This window comes from Alligator mississippiensis, chromosome 6 (assembly GCF_030867095.1).
Source record: "Alligator mississippiensis isolate rAllMis1 chromosome 6, rAllMis1, whole genome shotgun sequence".
Classification (NCBI taxonomy): domain Eukaryota; kingdom Metazoa; phylum Chordata; order Crocodylia; family Alligatoridae; genus Alligator; species Alligator mississippiensis.
In genome coordinates, this window is record NC_081829.1 from 42077102 (window position 1) to 42095994 (window position 18893).

At 48.4% G+C, this 18893-nt stretch overlaps 1 long non-coding RNA gene across 1 annotated transcript in view; it reads right to left on the reverse strand.

The window, feature by feature from the left end:
* The window catches only part of LOC132251156 (uncharacterized), a 49137-nt gene that overhangs the window by 10628 nt on the left and 19616 nt on the right, over positions 1-18893 (reverse strand). Inside the window, exon 2 of the long non-coding RNA XR_009463027.1 lies at positions 18595-18670. This is a non-coding gene — a long non-coding RNA (uncharacterized LOC132251156). The remainder of the gene's footprint in view (positions 1-18594; positions 18671-18893) is intronic.

Genomic DNA, 18893 nt, shown 5'->3' on the forward strand with positions numbered 1-18893 from the left:
CCCATCCCTAGCTGGGTGGGACAGTCCCTAAATGTAAAGATCAAATCCTAGTCTGAGGCTGAATGACTCTGAGACATTTGTCCTGGATTCCACAGTAACATGTACAGGGATCTGAGTTTTCCATTTGCCACGGAAAAACTGCAGAAACTGCAGGTTTCCCTTTGCAGGCCAGCAGAGTTCCAGCCTGCAAGGGGCAGCTTGGGGCTGGGGGGAGCGGGACACTGGGGTTGCCGCGTTTATGTGTGTGCATGCACACACATACACATGGTCAGCAATACAGCCCCAGGAAGCAGTGGAAAGCAGCTCTCCCAGCTGCCTGCAGGTGGGTCTATGGGAGAAGAGGGGGCATAGGTGATAGGGGAGGGAAGACTGAGGCCCCTACAGTGAGGGAGAGAGCAAGGCAGGGCAAGTGGAGTAGGGCAGGGAGGCTGGGTGCTGCTACCACTGCCATCAGGAGTCCTGTGCCCCCTGACCACCCAGGGGTTGTGCCTTCCCTGCTGCTGCTGGTTGGGCAGGGGGTGCCTTGCCATGGTGGTGTGGTTGGCACAGGGCTTCTCCTCCCATGCTGGGTCCCACCCACTGACCCGTGGAGGCCCTGGGGGGGAGGCCAGCAGGGCGGGGAGCCTCAAGCCTGCAGCAGGCAGCCCACATCCTCCACTGCCCTCCATGGGCTCCATTTGGCTCTGCTCTGGCAGTGCTGCCCATGACAGAGGGATGGGAGGAAGCAGGCATGTGTCTTAGTTCTGTATTTTCAAAAGGTGGTCACTGTAGACAGGACATTGCTCCTCCTGCTTGGGGTGGGGATCAGCCAGGACAGGGTAGAGCCTGCTGTAAGTACAGGCTGCTTATGTGTGCAGGCATGTGTGTGTGGTGTCCACCTGATCATGGCAACTTGGGCGGTCGCTCACATTGCCTACCCATAAAGTTGGCCTTGCTTAATTCAACTACTCCCATTGAATTAAGCAGGTTGTAAACCACCCAGATACAAATGATCCAGGTTCTAAGCTACATCAGTGTTATTAAACACCTTTTATTCTTCTTGTGCAATATGTGGTCACTTCCTTGGGACTCAAACAGGGAGTGAGTGGCTTGGTCCAATTTAAGTCAAACTAATAAAAGAAAACTTGAAATAAATCAATTTAGGGCACTTGTAATCCAAAAGAAGAATGTCCATCATAGATTCATAGATGTTAGGGTCAGAAGGGACCTCAATAGATCATCGAGTCCAACCCCCTACATAAGCAGGGAAGAGTGCTGGGTTTAGATGACCCCAGCTAGATGCCTATCTAACCTCCTCTTGAAGACCCCCAGGGTAGGGGAGAGCACCACCTCCCTTGGGAGACCATTCCAGACCTTGGCCACTCGAACTGTGAAGAAGTTCTTCCTAATGTCCAGTCTAAACCTGGTCTCTGCTAGCTTATGGCCATTATTTCTTGTAATCCCCAGGGGCACCTTGGTGAGCAAAGCCTCACCAATTCCCTTCTGTGCCCCCATGATGAACTTATAGGCAGCCACAAGGTCGCCTCTCAACCTTCTCTTGTGGAGGCTGAAGAGGTCCAGGTGCCCGTCTCTCCTCATAGGGCTTGGCCTGCAAGCCCTTCACCATACAAGTGGCCCTTCTCTGGACCCTCTCCAGGTTATCCACATCCCTCTTGAAGTGCAGCGCCCAAAATTGCACGCAGTATTCCAACTGCTGTCTGACCAGTGCCCGATAGAGGGGAAGTATCACCTCCTTGGTTCTGTTAGTCATGCATCTGCTGATGCACGATAAAGTGCCATTAGCTTTTCTGATGACTTCGTCACTGTCAGCGTGCCCGTCCTGGGTACCTGCTTCTCCTGTAGCTCCCACAATTCCCGCCTGCCACGACTTGATCTAAATGCAAATTCTGGGGGAGGAAGAGTTGTTACACGCCAGTACCGTGGTAAGGAACACGCTGCCCAGATCTTAGTCCAGAGTGCTTTATTATCATTAGCCTGTTATGCTCTCTCGGAACGTCAGCCAAAAAAAAAGGAGTTTGCCACATGAGCCCTCTCCGTCTGTCTCAAATGGTAAGGACTACTTGTTATCTTGATGATCAGCCGCTAATTTTCTCGTTAGCGGCTGATTGACACCAACACCGGGATTCCCCGGCTGTGCCTCGTGCCGGCATGCGAAGCGCGGCTCAGTCACAGTTTTCCTTTTTACTTTCACTTTCTGTCTCCACACCTCCCTTTACTCTCTGGTGAGGGATCGGGGTCCCGAGCCTTCAAGGCAGGATCGGGTGCTCCCTCGCCCACTTTCTCTCTCTCTCTTTTCTTTTTTCTCCCACTCGGGGAATCCCGCCACGCTGTGCCCCGGAGCTGCGGGGTTTTCCGTGCTGCTGCTCCATTTTTATGACTCACCACAGAGGCTTTCTTTCCAGGTAGGAAGTGACCCATGGAGCATATCGATCCCCCAAAATCCCGTCGTTGTCTGAGAGTGAGTCCCTGTCTCCTGGACTCTCTCTGTATTCCTTGTCGCAGGGCTCTTCTCCTGCTTCTCTCAATCTGTAAGTGCCCAAAGGCAACTTTGGGAAATTTCCTCCTTCTCTTTATTTCTCTTTCTGGGTCCTCATTGGCTGCCTGGGTTATTACGTTCCCCATTAACTGGACGTTCTAATCTCCGGCAGCTGCTACCCCATCTTAGTAACAGTCACGGCTACGACGCTGTTACAGTCACACTGACGACTCATGTTCATCTTGGAGTCCACTAGGACTCCAAGATCCCTTTACGCTTCCGTGCCTCCAAGCAGGTCATTTCCTAGGCAGTAGGTATGCTGGACATTTTTCCTCCCTAGGTGCAGCACTTTGCATTTCTCCTTGTTGAATTGCATTCTGTTGTTTTCCGCCCATATGTCCAACCTGTCCAGGTCTGCTTGTAGTTGTTCCCTGCCCTCCGGTGTGTCCACTTCTCCCCACAGTTGTGTGTCATCCACAAACTTGGACAGAGTACATTTCACTCCCTTGTCCAAGTCGCTGATGAAGACATTGAAGAGTATCGGTCCAAAGACCCCACTGCCCACACCCTTCCAAGTAGATACCAACCCATCCACCACGACCTCCTGGGTACGACCCTCTAGCCAATTAGCCACCCACCAGACTATGTAGTCATCCAAGTCACAGCCTCTTAACTTGTTCACCAGTATGGGGTGGGATACCATATCGAAGGCCTTCCTGAAGTCTAAGTAAACGACGTCAAGCCCTACTCCTGTGTCCAGGAGTAGGGGTTGACGTCGTTTGTAACCTGGTCATAAAAAGAGACTAGATTAGTCAGGCATGATCTACCTGCTATGAACCCGTGCTGGTTTCCCCTCAGCATAATTTTTCCTGCTAGGCTCTCGCAAATGTGAGCCTTGATAATTTTTTCAAAGACTTTGCCTAGGATGGAGGTGAGACTGACTGGCCTGTAGTTGCCTGGGTCCTCCTTCCTCCCCTTCTTGAAAATGGGGACTGCATTGGCCCTTTTCCAGTCCTCCGGGACCTGGTCCATGCGCCATGAGTGTTCAAATATTCCCGCCAGTCGCTGCACAATGACATCAGCCAGTGCCTTCAGTACCCTCGGATGAAGCTCATCCGGGCCTGCCGACTTAAACGCATCCAGTTCCTCCAAGTGCCTCTGCACCATCTCAGGGTCTACGCTTGGTAGTCTGGCACCCTGCTGCTGCCTCTACAATCCCAGTGAGAGCCTTGTCTTGCCCCTCGCTTAGGAACACTGAGGCAAAGAACTCATTGAGGAGTTCAGCCTTGTCCCCCCTGTCCATCACCAATTGCTTATGCCCATTTAGTAGAGATCCTATTCCACCCTGGGCCTTCCTTTTACTTCCTATATATCTAAAGAACAATTTTTTGTTATCCTTAACTTGGGATGCCATCCTCAGCTCCATGGTAGCTTTGGCCTGTCTAACTGCCTCCCTACAAGTGCGAGCAGAGGAGGTATACTCCTCTTTAGTAATCTCTCCCAATTTCCACTTTTTATATGCCCCCCTTTTAGCTCGTAGACTGCTCTGGATTTCTCTGGTCAGCTAAGGAAGCCTCTTGGCCCCTTTCCACCTTTTTCCCCGTATCAGAATTGTCTCCCTCTGTGCCCGAAGGATCATCAGTGTGTTTATTTTTTAAAAGTTGTGAATTAAAACTGATATAGTTATTTTGTAGACCTGCAAGCATACCCCAGGTGTACAGGGGGGCTAGGAACCAAAATCTGCCAAGTCTTCTCATTCTCCAGTAGTTATTTGTGTAGTAGTGGGCGTGTCTACATGTGAAATTAATGTGATGCAATAAACTCTGCCACATATTGTGCTGGCATTTATTGTTCCCACATAGTGAGTTTACACATATGCCTGGGAGTACAGCACGTTGAGCTGGGTTGAAGCAGCCCCGGTTGGCAGGAGGCCCCAGTTGGCAGTCAGCCTGCTAGCCCAGGGCTGCTCTGACCTGGCTCAATGTGCTGCAGAGGGGTTGGCTAGGGCATGAGGGTGCTCCAGTGTGGGGCTAGCACACTCATGCCACAGCCAGCTCCATCTACATGTACATTACTACACACTAACTAATGCTGCTGCAGGATAGTACTTGTGTTTACAAATGCTAACCTACAGCAGAGTTAATTAGTTTTCTGTGGCCTAATAGGGCTGCAAATGTAGACATTGAGACTTTACTGCAGAGCTAATTAGGCAGCTCCATAGTAAATGTCTCCTTTAGATGTGCCCAGTATGTTGTAAACTAGCTCAGTCTCTGAAAAAAAACAAAACTTTAAGTTTCAAATGACAAAGCCACATTCAAAGTGTCACTCAAATAGTTTTACTGTCCATCTAGACTTTCACACTGACAGAGTGTGTGTGTTGTTCAGGGGTGCTTGACTATCCCAGGGTAGTTTTTTAGCAACTCTTCTGTGTTAATAGGAGAAGGAAGCTCCAATGTTTTGGCTCTTTGGACTTCTAGTTTCCAACTCTAAAGCACAGCCACTAGTTAATGTTTGCTTCCCAAAGCCTCTTACTTGCCTTTCGTACAGAATTCCTGTGGTCTCCATACTGTGACTGGAATGCAAGAAAGTCTCTTCTTTCTCCTTTCTCTTCAGGTCAGAGAGATCAATGTTCACAGCTCTTAAGTCACACTGCATTTCCCTCAACTAGGTTAAGAACCCTTTCATGCTTACAGTTTAAGTCAGAGAGCTTTTGCTTTAGGCCAGACTAAGATAGTAGTCCCCCAAAGATGTTCTGTTTACAACAGCTGCTTGTCATATTTTGCAGGAGGCTTGAGCAGTTTCTCAATTTTTCTGTAACATCCATCAATTGTTAGTTCAGAAAGCAGGTGCAGGAGAGCTGACACTTCATTGAAGCCTAGGCTTTTTCAACAAAAGTGGGAAAAAGGAATGTTATTTGTCAGTCATAATGTGAATCTTTTCTTCCCACTTAGCTGAGAATAATGTAAAGCTGAAAAGCTTAAAAGTAACGTATTACACTGAAATTGAAATATTCTTCAGGTAAAGTCTCTTTTATTGGGAAAATGGTAAAGCACTAAATACGGATTCAAAATAATACAGGTGTTTTCAACTTTGACTATCTAAGGGGCAATTTCTCACCAGGCTGTGGTGATTTGTTTCATTGTGCTATATTAAATTTAGTTTCTGTTAAAAAAAACCACCAAACAACAGTTGGGAAAGTAAAATATATAAAAGTGGAGAGTGCTTTGACCAGATTTGAAGTAACAGAAGATAGATTGAAAATGGTATTCTTTTCTGTTCCTTTATTTTCTTAAGCTTTGTATGATTATCAGCATTAAAAAAAATTGGTGCTTCTTTATATTAATTTTCTTATATAATTTAACATAATTAGCTCCTGAAGAGTAGGAAAGAATCTGGCCAAATTCTGCTTACTGACCGTTAAGCTTGTTTTTAGGCTATTCATAAAAATATGTATTTACCTGGCTTCTATGAAACACCCATGAAACATTTTATATCAGACTTACTCTCCTAAATGGGTCCAGTCCTGTGCAGGCAAGCTATGTCTTCAGATGGAGACACCATGCAATTTATAGCCTTGCACTGGATTTACCCTCCTAGAGAGTTCCCACTGAAAGGTCTAGAAACCCAAGCCCACTCCCAAAAGCATGAGGGTCAGTACTCAGAGGATATTTCCTTCATCCAAAGGAAAATGAATGGAAAGTTTTTTAGCTGGAATGGGGCCTTGTAATGCATGTATGTGTACATCAGAGTGCTCCTTTTGGGGGTCTTTGGCACCTTAAAACTGAGGACTGTAGTCACCAGACATTTAAATAGGAAAAGCCTGATCTACAAAAGTAAAGTACAGCAAAAGCTTTGTTATCTGGCACCCATGGGGAACAAGGGAATTTGCCTGTTTGGGCCACCGCCTCTCCCGCCGCATCTGGGGCATTGCCACCCCCCCCCCCCCCCCCCGCTGCATCGCCCTCCCTCCCCGAGGGACAGGGAGGTGGGCCCCACACAGGCTGCAATGCCCTGGGCTGTGGGGGCTTAGCGAAACCAGAAGTGCTGCGGTGGACATTTCCAGTTTTGCTTTTACCTTACAAGCCAGCATGCTGGTTAATAAAGCATGCCGGCTTGTAAGGTGCCAGATAACGCAGCTTTTACTGTACATGGTTCCCTGGACTTAAGCAGGAATACTTAGAGACCTAGTGTAGCTGCCACTCTAGTAGCCATGGAATGATGTGTGCTCTTGTACTGCTGCAGAAAAAGGGAAAAAACTCTATTACAGTTTTTTGATTACAGTGGGCATTGGCTTTCTTGATCGCATCTGTTTATTAATTAATGGATATAAAGCCCTTCTGAAAGGTACTTGGAAATGAATTGAGCATTCAGGATTTTCTTGGGTTGCCCCAGAAACTTACACGGTTACATGCCATTACGGCCCTTTCCTTTATTATTGTAAATTTAAACCCTGCAGGGAAATTGTATAAAAATTGCCATCTGTGGCAAAACAGGTTCCTTGTTAGGAAACAAAATATTGGGAAGATACATTTAAAAAAAAAAATGCAATTAATTTTTAAATGCCTTGAATTATGAAAGAGGCAGTTGCCAACAAAAATAAATTGTAAGGGGCTTATTTCAACAGCATCAGGGTTATTGGTGCTAATGATCTTCAAGAATGAGCTGCTGATGCCTAAGCCAGTGAGGTAGCTGTTTGAAGTATGAGTCAAAACTCCAGTTTAGCCATTAGTGGGAGAAAAGACCCTATGGTGTTCATCTGGGTCATATCTGGCAGTGAATATAGTTCTATTGCTGTAAAAAATTTCAAATAAAGAAATATTAAGTGCAGTAGTAGATGAAGACAAGCCCTTACAAAGAACAGGTCAGAATGTTTTAACACCGTGGATTCCTATTTGAAATCTCTGGGTTTAGCTTGTGAATCATGTTTGCACACTTAACTGTACTACCACAGCACACTTGAAAGGATCTCAGTGCACCCCAGGGTGCCAATGTACTCTTCCTGAGAATCACTGCCCTACACTTTCATCCATATCTTTATCTTTCTTTGTAGTCACCATTAGTTTTTCTACCCTTTGCTGAGTTTACTAGATGTTTGGCCACATTTGTATTGCAGCAGCAATTGGCAGAGGTGGTTTTGCTGCAGTTACGTTCATACAGAGAAAAGGAGCAGCTGGCAGGATGTTTTCCAGGAGAGCTTTTCACTTTGAAATGTCCAAAATGGCCTGAGAGTCTGATTCTTATTTGCACTCAGGTTCTTTTCTACCACCACCTCTCTGGCAGTCAGAACAGTGTAAAAGGGTGTTTGGCCCATAACGTCAAAGGGCCATCGGGACCTAACCTATAGGTGCTTTGGTTCTGGAGTGGAATTTGAAAGCCCTTGTTAGGTGATTACATTTCCTCTAGCCGCATTAGCTGAACTGTAGGTACTTAAGTAACTTTAAAAACGTAGGTGTTCCTGACCTTCCAGGAACTTAAGTGGGTTGGGAGGATTACTCAATTGGATTTAGGCAGAATTTATATGCCAGAGTTCTGCTTTAGGTGCTCTAGTCCTCCCTTGGATCTGGCCATGAGCCTGGATGAGGATGCGCCCAAATATTGCCAGCATACTTCAAATTTCATTTTTTTGAGCAAGGATTTAGCAACAGGCAACTGAGGAAAAGGATTGCAGGGGTTGGGAGGGAATGCAAGAACTGTAAAGAGACTGCTGATTGGTGGTTGGAAGGGCAAACGGGGAGAAAAAGGATGATGAGTTTTTTGTTGGTTTGCTTTAAATTGACGTCAAGAACCTCTACAGCTGAGGACAGGCATTATTCTACAGGCTTTATTTTAAGACAAATAGATATTGTCCAGAATAGTACTATTTATACATTTATATGAATGTTCTCAGTAATGTGACCATTCTTAGTGACAAAAATGATCATCTTTGATCCTGAGGATACTTCAGCTTTGGGGGAGGGGAAGAGAAGAGAAGAAAATATCTTTGAAAGATAATCTACACCGTGTCATAGAAATTTATGAGTCCCAGAAGGCCAAAACTATTTAACCAAACGAATACTGTATTTACAGCCATACACCTGTCTCTGTGGAAATGTTGCTTTGTAGTACTATTTTTAGATCACTAAGAGTAGTCTGAATGGCTAACATACAGATGGCTCTTAGATAACCAAATGGTCAATTAAAGTTGGGCACCTCAATGTCTTTTGGTCTCTGGAAATCTTCCCCCAAAGTCCATGACTTGAGAAGATAACAGACAATATACAGTAAGGTAAAGAGAGCCAGAGTTTGCTATGACTGCATTTGCTAACTAGTTCTGCATCCCATGACAATCACTGTCTGCCAAGAATTTTAGAGAGAAGGGCCCTCCATTTGAAGTGCCCTACATGCTCTAGGCATTCATCCCTGGGCACTATGATCAATGTTGTGGCAGCAGATCTCAACCTTCATGGTAGTATACCAAGGGTGAAGTAGCTAGAACTTAAATATCAAATCCCCATGCCACCTCCACGAGTAGTGTCATTGCTCAGGACAGGAAGGATAATACTAACCAATAAATACCTTAGTGTAATGTGCATATTCAACCTCTTGACTTTGGAACAGGCTGATTATCAAAGTATAATAATTAGTAAGCAGTAGATAGAAAAGAGTAAAGATACTGCTGCCTGAGGAGAGAATGAGTGAATTAACACAATGTAACACACAGAGCCAAAAGACTGAGAATATTTAAGTGCTGGCATACAGAGAGAGAAAAATTGCCTGTGATTCAGGTCTAATGCAGTGTGGTCTCTCTCTCTTCCTTAGCCTTTCTCCAGCTGCTGCCTCTGCCTCCCAACTCCACCCACAGTTTCTCCAGTCCCCCTGCCTGGTCCCTGACCCCCCTGCCAGATTTTTCCCCCTGCAGCCTTTCCCCTGCATCTGCCACCTCCTGGCTCCTTCCCAGCTCCCTGACAGCCTGCCCCAACATCTGGAGCCCTGATCCAGCTCCTGGCACACAGAGCCCCTCTGCGGCTCTCCTGCAGCCTTTCCCCTGCATCCACCACTTTCCAGCTCCCCCGCAGCCTTTCCGCAGCACCCAGAGCCCCTTCCCGGATCCCCCACAGTATTTCCTCAGCAGCCCCTCTCCAGTTCCTGGAGCCCCTCTCTGGCATTCACAGTCCCTTTCCAGCTCCCCCGCAGCCTTTCCCCTGCATCCACCACCTCCCAGTTCCTTCCCAGCTCCCCCACAGCCTTTCCTTGGCACCCATAGCTTCTTCCTGAAGTGCCCCCTACAGCCTTTCCCCGGCAGCTCCTCTCCAGCTCCAGGAGCCACTCTCCAGCACTTGCAGTCCCTCTCCAGCTCCCCTGCAGCCTTTCCTCTGCATCTGCCATCTCCTGGCTCCTTCCCAGCTTCCCCGCAGCCTTCCCCTGGTACTCAAAGCCCTGATCTGGCTCCCGACACCTGGAGCCCCTCTCCGGCTCCCCCACAGCCTTTCCCCTGCACCGGCCGCCTCCCAGCTCCTTCCCAGCTTCCCTGCAGCCTCTCCAGTTCCCCATAGCTTCTTCCTGGCACCCACAGCCCCAATCCAGATCCCAGCACCTGGAGCCTATTCCCAGATCATCTGCAGCCTCTCCCCCACAACCCTGATCCAGCTCCTGGCACCTGCAGCCTCTTCCTGGCTCACTTGCAGCCTCTCCCTCCCAGCCCCTCTTTAGCTCCAAGCACCTAGCGCTCCCCCCAGCCCACAGCCTTTCCTGGTTCCCCTGTAGCCTCTCCGGTTCTCCCACAGCCATTAGTGGTTCCCCCACAGCACATGTGGCTCCCCTCAGCTTCTCCAGCTCCCCCACAGCCTGTCTAGGTCCACCACAGCCTCTCCCTGGCACCCACAGCTTATCCAGCTCCCCCAAATCCATCTCCCGGCTGCCTGTACCTTTCAGCTCCCCCGGAGTCTCTCTGCTTCAGCTCCAGCTCCGGCCCCAGCCTCTATGTCAGCTTCTTCCCAGCATTGTTCCTCCACTCTGCCTGCTTTTGGCTTTTCTTTTCCCTTTGATTAATTAACACTAATTAACCTTAAGTAACTCCAAGCCCCAATGACCTTAAGTAACCCCAAGGGCCACAGTAACCTCAAGTAACCCCAACCCCAAGTGACCCTGAGTAACCCCAGGGGCCACCTGACCTCAAGTAACCCCAAGCCCCAGTGACCTCAAGTAACCCCAGGGCACATTGACCCCGAGTAACCCTAGGGGCTATTTGACCTCGAGTAACCCCGGGGCCACCTGACCTTAAGTAACTCCAAGCACCAAGTTACCCCAAATGCCCCCTAGTGTTAACACACAGCCACAGAAGTGCATGTTTGCATGTTTGTGTATGTGAACTCATAGTGGTGTTTGCCTAGTTTGTGTGTGTGTATATAATTTTGTATCATGCCCTCCTGTCTAACAGAGTAATATTGGGATCCCAAGTGTTGATCTGGCGTGTGTCAAGTCAACACAGGCACATATTGATCTAAAAGAATGTACTTCTCTATTTTTAAAATCAAGTCAGGAGAATAGCAAACAGCATTATACAAAGTACAGTTTTGGGTAAATACAGTAGGTTCACAAGAACATTTTAATATTGCAAACAAAAAATATGTAGTTTATTTGTGTAGCTACTTCATCTCCTTTGATTATGTTGTTATAGCAAACACAATCATAGTGAGGTTAACTACTCACAGCAGGCAGTGAGAGGGAAAAAAAACCCAAATGCAGCTAGAGGCAGCAATATAGTTTTAAAATATGTTTCAGAAACAATTAGTTGTTTATAAATCAACAATACTTTATAATGAAGTGGGCCATCTTGTTTTGCATGAACTAAAAACAAAGCAGCCAAATTCTGTTGCCCTTGAATAGTGCCTCTTTTCGGGAAAATTTCTCTCAAGGTAAGACAAGGCTCTTAGAGGGTTCACTGCAAAGTAAGTTGGTGAAAAGAGCTCTTTATCTTTGTTTGTGGCCTGGTTTATCTCACAGTAAAACTACAGTGCCTTGCCTACTGTTTCCTTTTTTTAAGTATACAAGATTCCCATACAAACTTGCTTTTTGGTCAGTGAAGACATAACCACAGTTATGAAACACCAGTAGAAGGATGTTCTGCTATAGTAGGCAGGGCCAGATTATTTCCCTAGGGCCCACTAAAGGGTTAAACTTGTGGCCCCTAGTTAATACTCTATATTTATATTCCTTTTTTCATTTATTTCATTCATTCATGTAATATGTAAAAGAAGCACACCTGGGCCCCTTCTTCACTTAGGGCCCTACTCATATGCTTAGTTTTCCTATACATCACAGCCCTAATAGTAGGAACAAAAATCCAAAACCGACCGGGAGACTTTTTAGGCCAGAATTATTAGAAAGACTTAGGAAGCTCTTGCCACATTCACATTTGTTCCGTCTTGTTTCCCGTTTACTTTTACTCTTCTTTCTTTGCCCTTATCTGTGATTTACGATGTTTAAAAGACCTGCATTTCTCTACAGAGAAAAAACTCTAGCTGGTCTTGTTTTTTTCCCTCCTAAGTAAAGTTGTCTAAGCCCGTCTTAATTTTGCCTGTTTCTCTAGGTTCTGTTTCCTTGGCCATGCACCTGCACCTGCTCCCACTACCTGTTCATTCAACTGAAGAATTGCTTTCCGAGCAGTGGAAAAAATATAGAACATTGATGAGGTCCAAGAGTCTCTTAATTTAATAAGCCAACCTAAGAATCCCAGCCAGAGAATGGGGGACTTTTGGAGCTATAATGCCTAGTATTAGTCTACAGCCTGACTCCACTAAGTGCTTGAAATTGTATATATACACACACTGGAGACTTAAGTAAACTTAGATAACAAGAATATATTAGAGGTGCATTGATGCATCTATCTGATATTGGATTGGCGCCAATATAAAGAAAATTAACTCTATTGGAAATCAGCCTTATGTGGCCAATTATTTGGCTGATAAATGCTCGTGCATGTGTGCAGGCACAGCATGTAAGCAGCAAGGAGCACAGCCTGGCAGCATGGAGAGCTGCGTGCAGCTGGTAAGTCTGTTGTGGTGGAAGGGGAGTGGGGAGGGAAGGGGTGTGGTGGGGGAAGATCAAGGCCCCTGCGGTGACGGAGGGAATGGGACTGGTACTGGGGCAGGGGCTAGGGCAGGCTATGCCCAGCTGGGGTGAGGCGGGCATGGGATGGAGTTGCAGCTCATCCAGGAGGTGCAGGGGGGTGACTCCCACTGCTGTGCATACCTTAGAAGGGCACTGGGGTGAGTGGGGTGTGCCCACCAGATCTGGGTGGCAGGTGGACAGGGTGGGCTGCAGCTGTGGGCTGGGTCCAGGGCTGTGCCAGGCTCTTCCCGGTGCTTAGGAGGGCAGGGGTTGGGCTGGGGCTGCACGCAGGGTGGACAGTAGTGGTGCTGGGAGGGGGGACTATAAAGGGATTATGGCAAAATTCGGGGTGGCTGTAGCCCTTCCCCATAGCTCCACTCCCAGCACCACCACCACCAGTCCCAGGCACAGCGCAGCACAGCCCAGCCCCCATTCCCCCCACACACCAGGAAGAGCCCAGCCCCAGCCCTAGCCCACAGCTGCAGCTCACCCTACCCTTGCCCTGTGCAGATCCAGGAGCACATGCCCCCTTCCCCCACCCGAGTGCACACAGTGGTGGGAGCCACCCCTCTCCCCGCATCCCCCGGATGAGCTGTGGCTCTGTCCCACGCCCCATCCTGCCCTGACTAGGCAGTGCCTGCTCCAGCCCTTGCCCCACTCCGTCCCTCACCTCAAGTGCTTTGATCTGCCCCACCCTACCTCTTCCCTCCCCCCTCCCCTTCCATCACAACATACTTACAAGGTATTTCAGAAATAAGATCAGTATTGGCCAATATGCCTCCTTAAAAATTGGCTATTGGTATCAGCCCCCAAAATCTCTATCAGTACACCCCTAGAATATATTGGAATACAAATGGGAAAAATGAACACATGAACTTGACAGGTTAACAGGTTATGAACATAAATACATAGAGTCTAAAGACACCACAGCACAAGCAGTCTGAGTAACACAAACACACACAGAGCAGAATGGCTCTCTGACCCATGCTCCACCAGATGGCTGGCACTTGCTCAGTGATCTCTGCCAGTCTGTCAGTGGACTGGAGCTGCCCTCTCTCCCCCCTTCCTACTTGTGGAGTTTCCCTCAGCCTTATCCCTATAGGATACTTGCCTCTCCACAATGGAGGGTGGGATAAGATCCAATTTTCTGGTGATCCTGCTTGTCACGGCGGGGTCCTCTCAGAGGGCCGTGATCTCCTTGAGGTCCCTCGCTCCATGTCAGGCCGGCCCAAGGCACCCTCTAATTCTCGTCCACCACGTCTTGCTGGAATATGATTGGGAGGCTGCCTTGTGTCTTCCCTGGGCACGGCTACTCGGGACCCATGTCCCCGCAGTTCTTCCGGACCCCCTGGGGGTCTCCCGATATGGTGGGTGTTCCCCGGACACACTAGCCTTATGGGCTATGCGTGGCTCCTACCAGCCCCTAATACCACGCCCCAAGCCTTGCAGATGTAATGGACGTTGTTAGGTCTGCACGCCCGCTTCCCGGGCCTCCTCTATAGTGTAGCCCACTCTGGGCTCTCTCTCATGCCCAGCCTCTCACTGGGACTGCACGCCCGCTTCCCGGGCCTCCTCTATAGTGTAGCCCACTCTGGGCTCTCTCTCGTGCCCAGCCTCTCACTGGGACTCTCGTCCACTCTGGGACTTCCCTGACAGTGTGGTCCCACTCAGGGACTCTCTAGCGGGCCTCCGGTCCTACGGGCCAACTACACGGGTGCCCTCTCTGACCCCGGCTCACCGCGCTGCTACTCCCCGACTTCTCGGGGGCAACCACAACGTACTGCCTCGGTCTGAGGGGTGTTGCCGCACTAACCTGCGGCCGGGCTCGCTATGCCCGTCTCGGGCTCCTCAGCATTGCCCCGCTCTAGGGTTCCTCAGCAACGCCCCGCTCTAGGGCTCCTCAGCAATCGCCCCTCCATAGGGCTGCTCCGTATCACCCCTCTCTAGGGCTTCTCAATAATAGAATGTGGCACTCCCCCTCTTTGGGGCTCGCCGTGCCCACCCTGGGCTTCTCAATGAAATCACCCCTCGCTCTGGGGCTGGGGTCTATGTACCCCGCACGCGATCTGGGGTCTATGTCCCCCCCTGTCTGCAACCTACTGGTTGCGCCCGCGACCCACTGGCTGCGCTCCTCGCTGCCAGCCGCTCCCGCACTGGCATGCAAGCTACGCCTTCACTGGCGCTATGAAATTAATGCGCCCTCCTGGCGCTAGCCCGCGCCCTCACTGGTGCTGGGGCACCCCACACTCTCTGGGGTCCCTATGAGGACACTGCGCCCTCTTATGAGGCCTCCTCCAACCCCTACAGCCTCACCCAAGCCTCCGGGTGTAATAACACAACGTCAAAGCAAAACCACAAGCCCCTAGGCTGTAACACAAATGCAAGCTCAAGCCGTCTGGCTGTAACTCAAACCCGAAGCCCTATGGCCATAACAACATTGCTCCACATGACAATGGTACTTGCTACTAGGCTCCTTTCCACATCCTCACTCCCAGAGCTCCTGCCTCCCAGGCTGCTGGCAGAGAACTCCCAGCCTGGCTTTGGCCCTGGGCTTTATGAGGGCCAGGCCCTGCCCCCTTCTGGCCAGCTGGCTCCCCTTAGTTGCCCTGGCAACCTGCAGCTGTGCTCACTTGGTTCTGCCAGGGCTCTCTCCCTGGCAGTTTCTCCTCTCTAGGAGCAGGCACTAAGGTGCCCTGCGACACTGCGGGTTCATCTCCTGGGATAAGATCCAATTTTCAAAGGCTCCCTCCTCAAAGTCTTCATCAATCCAACAAATACCCCATCTTTTGATCACCTCACGCTGCCAGACAATCTTTCACCATACCTCAGACATCTGCACCTGCAGAAGTTCACCTCAATTATATCCCACAGCCACACACCAAAAAAACCCAACACCCTCCCCCCCATACCCACAGGTGCAAGCTCCTTTTTTTCTAAGTGGTTCCACCACTCCTGCCAATCATTCCTGTCCAATTAATTGGCCAGGAGAAATGCCAATCATACATCAATTATCCTTATAACCAATCAGCTATCAAATCATCTCAGAAGGTGAGCGGCTTACTATTGTTTCCATTCATGTCACTGCTTGGATCTTTACTGCCCTTGCTCCACTCAGCAAAAGTAGGTCATGACATCATCAGAGTAAAGAGTTCACGAAGTCCAGAACCTTCCCTTCCTGACTCCTAGTCAAAGCAAGTATTACATCCACAAGCAGTTTTTCAATCACCAATACCACTGAGGAAGTCAAGGTCAAAAACTGGGGCCAACAGACATAGGGAGTAAAAAGCTTTGAACCACCATACATTCACCTGATGTACACTTCTAGTAGAATACCTCTATTTTTCCTTCCCCCAAGCAGCTTACTGTACGGAAATTGAAAATGTTCTGCCTTTAAGAAATAATAACACACGTATATATTTCCCCCAAAGTAGTAATATTATCAATACAACGAATCTTATTCAACAGAATATACAACGGCAGAGTCATATCTTACATAGTTAAAAGAAAGAGTTTGAATGGTCCTATAATCTCAGAAAGGCAAATTCTAGGGCATAGGAGGAAAAGAAGCTGGAAACATTAAACTTTGAGTGACACCACACATGATCCAGGGTGTGTGTGTGTGGGGGGGGGGGGGTGTTAATTAGAGTGGCTCTTGGGAGCTGCTCCAATTAAAATGTCCACAGCATCTTGTGGAATCAGAGCCCCATGTTTCAAAATGGTGGGCGGGGAGCTTTAACTAAAGCAGATTTGATTATCAAGTCTGCTCTGATGTGTTATAATCAGAATGCAGGTTCTGCATGTGTAAAAGTGTTCTAAGTCTGCAAACATAAGGCAAAATCCCTTTCTCAGTGAATCCTTTGCTTTATGAGGAAGTCAGTTCACCAAATAAAGTTGACTACATGAGAAAGCTCTACTGACTTAACCACATTCATCTAGAAACGTTGGCCTTGTTTACATGAGAATGTTACATCAATTTCACTTGCATGATTCAAACTGGTTTAGTAACACTGATGTGAAAAGCTATGTAGAGTCCCGCATTTCCATTTAACAGGCCTTCATTTGCTTATTTCTATGTACCTGGTGGGGTGGGAGTTACCTTCCTTAGCTTCCAAGGTCAAAAGTTGAATTTTGTTTTTCAGAATTATAACGTAGTTAAATAAGACTAAGTATAATTCTTAAATTTTCTGCCAAATAGCATTAGACTCTACATTTTTCCTTACAGGTTGGCTCTTTAAATAATGTGTGTTTTTCAGATTCTTTTATTTTCTGTACTTTGAAAAATAACAGTTGCCAGTTTGAATGAATATGTCTTTGTGTTTAGATGTTGTTTATTGTTTTTAGTCATTTTAACAAATGGACCAAGAGAGCTATGAAGCAGACATAATACTGAGAGGACAATCCTTTCTTTGTGCCTATTAAAGAAGCTAATAGGATTAATAGTCAAGATTTTCAAAAGTGACTCATAGAATCATAGAAGTAGGGTCAGAAGGGACCTTGTAGATCTTCAGGTCTGACCCCCTGCCTGGGCAGGAAGAAAACTGGGCTCACATGACCCCAGCCAGGTAGGCATCAAGCCGCTTCTTAAAGACCCCCAGGGTAGGAGCCAGCACCACTTCCCTTGGAAGTTGGTTGCAGATCCTAGCTGCCCTAACTGTGAAGTAGTTCTTACGGATGTCTAATCTAAACCTACTCTCCAACAACTTGTGGCCATTATTCCTTGTTATCCCAGGGGGGAGCTAGGGGAAACAAGGTCTCCCCCAAACCCTTCTGGTCCCCCCCTAGTGAGTTTATAGATGGTCACCAGGTCCACCCTCAGCCTTCTCTTGTCAAGGCTGAACAGGTTCAGGTCCCATAGCCTCTCATTCTAGGGTCTGCCCTGCTGTCCCCGGATCATGCGGGTGGCCCTCCGCTGGACCATCTCAATGTTGTCCACATCCCTCTTGAAGTGGGGTGCCCAGAACTGGACACAGTACTCCAGCTGTGGCCTGACCAGTGTCACGTAGAGGGGCAGGATCACCTCCTTGGACCTACTTGAGATGCACCTGTGGATGCACGATAAGGTCTGGTTAGCCCTGCTAACCGTGACCTCGCATTGTTGGCCCATGTTCATCTTGGAGTCAATGATGACTCCAAGATCTCTTTCTGCCTCTGTGCTCTCAAAAAGGGAGTTTCCCATCTTATAAGTGTGCTGCCGGTTACTACTGCCCAAATGCAGTACCCTGCACTTGTCCGTATTAAAACGCATCCTGTTTTTGTTAGCCCACCCTTGAAACCTATCCAGGTCTTTCTACAGTCTTTCCCTTCCTACTAACATGCCCACCTCACCCCAAATTTTGGTATCGTCAGCAAATTTGAACAGGTTGCTTTTCACCCCATCGTCCAAATCACTGATAAAGAAATTGAACAGCATGGGCCCAAGGACTGAGCCCTAGGGGACTCTGCTGCCCACTTCCCCCCAGGTCGAATATGACCTGTTCACCACCACCCTCTGAGTACGACCCTTCAGCCAATTCGCAATCCATCTGACCGTGTAGGCATCAATGCCACAGTCACCTAGTTTTTTAATGAGGATGGGGTGGTCAACAGTATCAAAGGCCTTACTGAAGTCCAGAAAGACTACATCCACGGCGACACCTGCATCCAATGCTTTTGTGACCTGATCGTTAAAGGCAATCAGGTTGGTCTGACATGACCTGCCCCTAATGAAACTGTGCTGGTTACCCTTGAGCATCATCCTCGATGCCGGCCCATCACAGATGTGCTCCTTGATGATCTTCTCAAAGAGTTTCCCCAGGATTGAGGTAAGACTGACGGGCCTGTAGTTGCCCGGGTCCTCCCTCGTCCCTTTTTTAAAGATGGGGACCACATTGGCTATCTTCCAATCATCTGGCACCTGGCCCGAGCACCACGAGCACTTGTAAAGCCATGCCAAGGGCCCTGCAATAACCCCTGCTAGGTCCCTTAACACCCTGGGGTGGAGAGCATCTGGACCTGCTGACTTGAACCAGCCCCTCCAGGAGCACTCTAACCTGGTCCTCCTCAACCTTAGGCCTTGAGGCGTTCCCCTCGAGTCCATCTTGAATCATGGTGGGGGAGTCCCGGTCCCTGCACAAGAAAACAGTGGTGAAGAATTTGTTAAAGAGGTCTGCCTTCTCCTCTGGTGCAACCACCAGATTGCCCAGCACATCTTGCAGGGGCCCCACATTTCCCAGCGCCTTCTTCATCCTCCCTATATATTTGAAAAAGGACTTTTTATTATCTTTGATCTTGGATGCTAGTCCTAGCTCTATGTCCACCTTAGCTTTCCTAACAGACCCCCTACAGGCCC